The sequence below is a fragment of the Octodon degus genome, unplaced genomic scaffold (assembly GCF_000260255.1).
Source record: "Octodon degus isolate 3935 unplaced genomic scaffold, OctDeg1.0 scaffold00019, whole genome shotgun sequence".
Taxonomy (NCBI): Eukaryota; Metazoa; Chordata; class Mammalia; order Rodentia; family Octodontidae; genus Octodon; species Octodon degus.
The window spans coordinates 8,178,697-8,186,662 of record NW_004524595.1 but is presented as its reverse complement, the minus strand read 5'-3'; the positions used below and the strand labels follow the sequence as shown (position 1 = coordinate 8,186,662).

General features: G+C 35.5%; 1 pseudogene; it reads left to right on the top strand.

Moving 5' to 3' along the window:
* The first annotated feature begins 7,355 nt into the window (after positions 1-7,355).
* The window catches only part of LOC105741665, a 13,157-nt pseudogene continuing 12,546 nt past the window's right edge, over positions 7,356-7,966 (top strand).

Sequence of the window (7,966 nt, the reverse complement as noted above, 5' to 3'; positions counted from 1 at the left end):
TATATATTCTCTATGTATAGTACTTCTATTCACTACATCATACCTGATCAATAGTCTCCCCTGTTTTGTATTAAATGTACATGAATGGATATGAGTTTCTAAAATAATTTGTATTGGAAGAATAGTTATATAAAATATGAGGATGTTGACTGGGCGTGGTGATGTGCACGTGTAATCCCAGCACTTGGGAGGCTGAAAACAGGAGCATCATTACAATTCCAATCTGTGTAGTGAGACCCTGTAGACTCTGTACTAAATACATAAAAATAAAAATGAGGATGCAAATTTTAGAACATTAGTTCAAGTTTCCCCTTACATTCAAGCATACTATGTGAGTTCTGGGGGGTCTTGATTTTTTCTGAAGACAGAGCCCCAAATTCTCTGTGTGGTGTTCCAGGGTGTGACTTAGGTGATCATTCACCTTGGATTTCTATAAGAGTCAGCTATGTGACTTACATAACTCTTTTTTATTTATTCATTCATTCATTCATTCATTCATTCATTCATTCATTCATTCATTCTGTGTGTGTGTGGCCAGCTCAGCCCACCAGGGGACAGGGCTGGCCGGCATGTGGTGCTGGGGGATTGAACCATGGTCCCTGTGCCTTGCTCAAGTTTAGCTTGTTCTAAGTAGGTGCTTTAGACCACTGAGCCATCTCACCAGCCCTATATAACTCTTTAGAAAATAAAGAATCCACTTAATTATTTGAAGGAGCAGCAGTGGCCTTAAAGATGTGTGTATTGTCTGACCAACTGTGAGTTACACGTAACTCATTAAATGAAACTTTTGCTATTTGTGACCATTCACATTGACCCAGAATAATTCACAAAGGTTAGATAACTCAAAATACTTAGAGAGCTGGGCATGATAACACATGCCTGCAATTCCAGGACTTAGGAGACTGACTCAGTAGGATCTCCTCAAGTTTGAGGCCAACTTAGGCCTCAGTGAGTCCAAGGACAACCTAAATTACACAACAAAACCCTGTCATAAAAAAAAAAAAAAAATCCCCAACAATTTAGAAAAGCTTTGTTACATTCCAAACATGCAGTTTAAGGAAAATAAAATCTTAATGTCTATATCTGATTTTTAATTCTGTGAAATAATCATGTTATTACTAACCATTTTCAGTCACAAATCTACCAGTTCCTACATTTTTTGTTTTATTTTATTAATTTATTTGGATTTTTTGAGACAGGGCTTACTACCTAGTCTAGGTTGGCCTTGAATTTACTAGGTACTCTAGGCTGGATTCAAAGTTGCAGTCCTCCTGCCTTACCTTCCTAAGTGCTGCGATTATAGCTGTGTAATCATGTCTGACAAGTTCCTAGGTTTTTATGTAACCAAACCAGATAATTTACTCTTCTTTTGAACAAGGTTACATAAAATACATTTTAAAGCATCAGAATTTTTATTACACTTTGAAACAGTTGTCTAGAATTTATTCATTTGTAGAAGGAGGAAGTTTTTAAATTTCAGACCATGTCATATTTAAGAATTTATTATCTCATTTTCTTCAAGAAATACTTAATGAAAACTGTGTGTCACATATCCATTGGTCCATCCCTTACTCTGTTCCAAAATAATTTAAAATTCTGTTTTCAATTCTGTATTGTAGAAAATGTCAGCATTGCTTTGGGACTTAAAGATGTCCAAATTTGGTAGTACATGCCCATAATCCTGGTACTCTGAGAAGGTGAGGCAACAAGATCATAGGCTTAAACCCAGCCGAGGAAATATCAGTTTAATTATATACTGTCTCACACATAAGCAAACAAACAAATACATAAACACATGTTAAAAGTGCTGGGACTATAACTCAGTGCAAAGGTCCTGGGTTTCATTTCCAGTAGATAAAACAAGCAAACAAAAAGCAGAAAATTGCTAACCAAATTGTCCACATCCAGCAAACCTTAATAATCTTGAGTATGCTTTCCTTTAAAATTCACTTTTTTCTTCAGAAAAAGTTTTTATTTTTCTTTGTATTACCCATACAACATATAAATATCAATTTTATTATTTATTTATTTATTTATTTATTTTTCCAGCACCAGGGATTGAACTCAGGACCTTGTGCTTGCCAGGCAAGTGCTTATTGCACTGAGCTATCTCCCTGGCTAAATATCAGTTTTAAATAAACTTAGGATTACATTTAGATTCTAAATAATACAGTCACCATTCAAGCAAGCCAACTTCTTCTAGTTTCCTTCTAGGACTTCTATACATGGATATATATTTATTTGTCTTTTATCATAGTGTAGAATAATTTTATAGATTTTTCACTTAACCTTGTGTAATTAGCAATTTCTATAAAACCATATTTTTATATTTTCCAAATTCTTACAAAAGTGCATACTATCTAATGAACAGGGTACCATAATTCATTTAATGAGTTCTTGTTATTGATTCTAGGTTGTGTGTACGTGTGTGTGTGTGTGTGCGTGTGTGCATGCACACACTCGTACTGGGAATTGAAAGTGGAGCCTATTCACTGAGCTATATCCTGGATCCTGTTTGTTTGTTTGTTTGTTTGTTTGTTTGTTTGTTTGTTTGAGACAGAGTCTCATTAAGTAGCTAGCTAGTTACCTGGACCAACTGGAATCCTGTGTTGGCTTCCCAGAGTGCTGGAATTACAGGGATAGTGGGAAGAAATTAGGTCAATGGAGGCCTGCTATTGAAGGGGAAATCAGAGGGCCACCTGTGCCTCCTGTCTGTCTTTGCTTCTCCTTCACCATGAGGTGCATGGACTTCCTCTGTCATACATTCCCACCAAACTGTATGGTGCTGTCACAGCTGCAGATCAACAGGCCCAAGTGACCATGAACTGAATCCTATAAAACTATAAGCCAAAATAGGTTTTTCCTTTTATAAAAGCCAATTATCGTGGACATTTGTGACAAAAACCTAACATACTTTCTTTTGGAATAATTCTAAGAACTTTAATACAGGGAATAATTGATAGTGTTTATAAAAATATATTAATTTAGTCTTTCATAGCAATGAAGGAGTACAGTATCCCACTGTACCATCCTCAAAACTATGGTTTATCTACATTTGAAGCTTTAAATAGGCAGAATGATTTTTCGATTTCACTTGTTTTTCTCCTATCATTACTGAAATCATTCTAATTCTGCATATTATGTAATAAAATTACTTTTTGTGTAGTACTAGGGATTGAATCTAGGGCTCTCACACTGAACTACATAATTTTATAATTATTTTATAATCCTTTTACAATTCTTCATTTTAATACAAGTTCTTGCTAAGTGGCCCATCCTGAGCTTGAAGTTTTGACCTTCCTGCCTCAGCCTCCCAGAGTGCTAGAACTATAGGTATGTCCCATCATATCTAGCTGAAATTACTTTTATTGATAAAAAATTTTAGCTGGCATGGTAGCACATACCTGAGGTCTCAGTAGCTAGGAGGCTGAAGCAGAAGGATCACAAATTCAAAACCATCTTGGGCTACATAGCTAGTTTGGAGTGATCACATTACAAGACCCCATCTTAAAAAAATGTAAAGTAAATTTTTCTTCGGTGATACTTTCATACTCTATTTCTGCTATGGTCAGAATGTTGTGTTCCTTCAAAATTCACATGTTGAAATCTTAATTCCTTAGGAGATGGTATTAGGAAATGAGGTTTTGAAAAATGATTAAGTTACCTAGTCACTAATGAGATTAGTGTCCTAATAAAAGGCTCTAGGGAGCTACTTGTCCTTTGACCATGTGAAAACACAGCTGCTAGAGAATACTACCTATTAATCAGGAAGTGGGTCCTCACCAAACAGTAAATCTGCTAACATGTAGATCTTGGACTTCCTGATTCCAAAACCGTGAGGAAGAGTTATCTGTGGCTGTTTTTTTTTTTTTTTTTTTTTTTGTTTGTTTGTTTTTGTTTTTTGGTGGAACCGGGGATTGAACTCAGGCCCTTGTGCTTGCCAGGCAAGTTCTACTGAGCTATCTCCACAGCCCCAGCTATCTTCCCCAGCCCCTGGGGCTTTTAAGTTACCCAGTTTATAACTTTTGTTATGGTAACCTGAAACAGATGAAGACTGTCCATTTAAATATTATTACATTTCTATTTTATCAATTCACATGAATTCTTTATATATTTCAAAAGAGTTTTGTTTTAAAATTGTCATTAAGTTATTGTCATTTGACAGACTCTTTTATTCTCTACTTACCAGAACATAGAGATGATTATCTGTGTGTGTGTGTGTGTGTGTGTGTGTGTGTGTGTGTGTTTAAGACAGGGTCTCACTGTGCAGCTCAGGCTGGCCTTGAACTTACTTTGTAGGCCAGGCTGGTCTCAAATTCACAACAATCCTCCTGCCTCAGCCTCCTGGATGATTATCTTCTGATATTCAATTAGTCTTCTGAAAAGACTTACTGCATGCCTTTTGTATACTGTGCCCTGTAAGGTATTTAATTGATGTCATTTGAGCCTAAAAAACCTAACAGAAGATAATTCTAACTACACTTTAGCTTGTTTAATAATACAGTGGAAGTCCTGAGCTTTTTTTTTTTTTTTTTTTTTTTTTTTTTTTTTTTTTTTTTTTTTTGCGGAACCAGGGATTGTACTTAGGCCCTTGCACTTGCCAGGAAGTGCTTATTCCACTGAGCCATCTCCCTGGCCCCAGTCCTGAGGTTTCTAAGGTTCTTCTACCTGATCAGAATATTCAGATGGTTCTTTTCCACATTCTATTTTCTTCATTTTCTAAGATACAAGTAACAAACTACTACTTTGTAGATGTTATCTATTACTACCTGGTGTGATTTCTTTGAACACAAACAAGGTTTCATTTGTTCTCATTGTATAAAACATAGTACAACAGAACTCTTAAAATAGGATGAAAATTTCTGTTTTTATAATGTTATCTTTTTTTCTATTTTTAGAGAAGGGTCTACAGGGTCTCACTACTAGATCAGACTTGTAGTGATCCACCTGTTTACAGCCTCCCAAGAGCTGGGATTACAGGCGTGCACCACCACGACCAGACTCTGTTTTTATAATTTTAGATTCAGTGTTTTTTTAAAAATATATATCCCAAATAAAGTTATAATGGGCAAAAATACTTATCAAACTCTAGAAAGTTTAAGGAACTCTTGTTCTTTCAGTGAAACTACTCGAAAAAGCTTAATTAAGCCAAAGGTTCACTATAGTGACGTGTTTCTCATGTATTTCAAAAGGTATTACCCCCACATCCATTTTAATAATTTAGGCAAGTGCTTTTCTTATGTCTTTTGCAGAGGGAAACACAAAACTCAGTTTTGTATCAGAATGACCATGTGTGCCTCAGTTAAAAAGAGCTAAGATGCTTGGTTAGAAATAACAGGAATCAGTTCTGGGAACTTAAGAAAAAAGTAGTTAATTATATATAAGAGTATAGGTATGTTCGAGTATTGACAAGGACAGAAATGAAGCTGGAAAAAATAGAATTAAACTGAACACTGTCTGAACACCTCTGTCTGTCATCTCTGCACTTGGACTTCTATAGAGAAAGGTAGGGATAAATAGGCAAGCACAGAGTATTCTTTTACGGCAATGAAAATACTGTTTGGTACTATAATGGTGGATATATATCATTAATTTCTGTAAAGCCCATACAAGTACAACCCCAACAGTGAGTCCCCATTTAAGCTTAAGTTATGAGGTTTATAATGTTAAACCTCAAACTTCTAGAAAAAGAACAAATCAAATCCAAGATCATATCTGGGAGCTAAAAATTAATACAATTGAGACTAAAAAACAATACAAAGAATCAATGAATTGAAAAGTTGACTCTTTGAAAGAATAACAAAGTAAACTGATATACTATTAGCAACCTCATAAAAAAGAAGAAAGAAAAAACACAGATTCAACCAATTCAGAATGATAAGGGGAAAAGTGCAACAGATCCTACAGAAATTCAGAAGGTCATCAATACCTACTATGAGAACCTATATTCTAATAAGATGAAAAACACAGAAGAAATGGATAGATTCCTACACATAATCCAATTACTAAAACTAAACCAAGAAAATATAAAAATTCTAAATAATCCAATTTTAGCCAATGAAATTGAAAATGTAATTAAAATTTTACCAACAAATAAAAGCCCCGGCCCTGATGGATTCTCACTTAAATTCTACAAGAAATTTAGAGAACTAACATCACTAATGCTTAAAACTCTTTAAGGAAATTGAAAATGAAGCAATACTTTCAAAATCATTTTTAGAGGTAAGTATCGCCCCAATTCCAAAACCAGAGAAGAATGCAATCAAAAAAGAAAACTACAGTCCACTCTCCCTAATAAACATAGATGCAAAAGTCCTCAATAAGATACTGACAAACAAAATGCAGCAAATTACCAAAAAGATTGTACATCATAACCAAGTTGGACTAATACCAGGGTTAGAGAGATGGTTAAACATATGCAAATCAATAAGTGTAATACACCATATTTATAGAGCCAAAGACAAAAATCACATGATCATCTCAATAGATGCTGAAAAAGATTTTGACAAAGTCCAACATTTATTCATGATAAAAACCCTGCAGAAAATTGGAATAGAGGATCTTTTTCTTAATCCGATAAAAGCCATCTATGACAAACCAACAGGTAACAATATGCTACATAGTCAAAAACTAAAAGTTTCATTCTGAAATTAGGAAAAAGACAAGAATATCCACTATTACCTCTCCTATTCAATATAGTTCTGGAAACATTAACCAGAGCAACTAGACAAGAGAAAGAAAAGGAATAAAGATAGGAGAAGAAGAAGTTAAATCATCATTATTTATAGATGATATGATCCTCTACATAGGAGACCCCAAAATCTCTATCAAAAGACTTTTAGTAACCAAATCCAGTAGTACAACTGGATACAAAGTCAACACTCAAAAATTAATAGCATTCCTGTACACAAAAGACTCACAGAGAAATTAGGGAAAGCACACCTTTCACAATAGCATCTAAAAAAATGAAACACATAGGAATCAATCTAACAAAGGATATAAAAGATCTGTAGAGTGAAAATTACTATACTCTTGAAATTGAAGAAGATATCAGAAAATGGAAAGATATCCTTTGCTCATGGATAGGAAGAATGAACTTCATAAAAATAGCCCTATTCCCAAAACTGTTACACAGATTTAATGCACTCTTAATCAAAATATCACTAGAATGCCTCACAGAACTAGAAAAAACAGTGAAGAGAGACTGAGCGGTTGCTGCCACGTTGCTGACCTCGAGCAGCAGTCAACTCCACGTAGAACCTGGGAGCAGGAGATTCGGAATCAAATCTTTTATCTCTCTCCTGTGAGATTTTTTTGATCTTCAGTTACCGTTTTTGTCACTGTAAGCAACTTTATCGTCAAAAACAATGGCTAGCAATATTACCAACAAGACAGATCCTCACTCCATGAATTCCCGTGTGTTCATTGGGAATCTGAACACTCTGGTGGTGAAGAAATCTGATGTGGAGGCCATCTTCTCAAAGTATGGCAAAATTGTGGGTTGCTCCGTTCATAAGGGCTTTGCCTTTGTCCAGTATGTTAATGAGAGAAATGCTCAGGCTGCTGTAGCAGAATGATTGCTGGCCAGGTTTTAGATATTAATCTGGCTGCAGAGCCAAAAGTGAACAGAGGAAGAGCAGGTGTGAAACGATCTGCAGCGGAGTTGTATGGCTCCTCTTTTGACTTGGACTATGACTTTCAACGTTATTATTATGACAGGATGTACAGTTACCCAGCACGTGTTCCTCCACCTCCTCCTATTGCTCGGGCTGTAGTGCCCTCGAAACGCCAGCATGTATCAGGAAACACCTCCCGAAGAGGCAAAAGTGGCTTCAATTCTAAGAGTTTCCAGTGTGGCTCTTCATCCAAGTCTGGAAAGTTGAAAGGTGATGATCTTCAGGCCATTAAGAAGGAGTTGACCCAGATAAAACAAAAAGTGGATTCTTTACTGGAAAGCCTAGAAAAA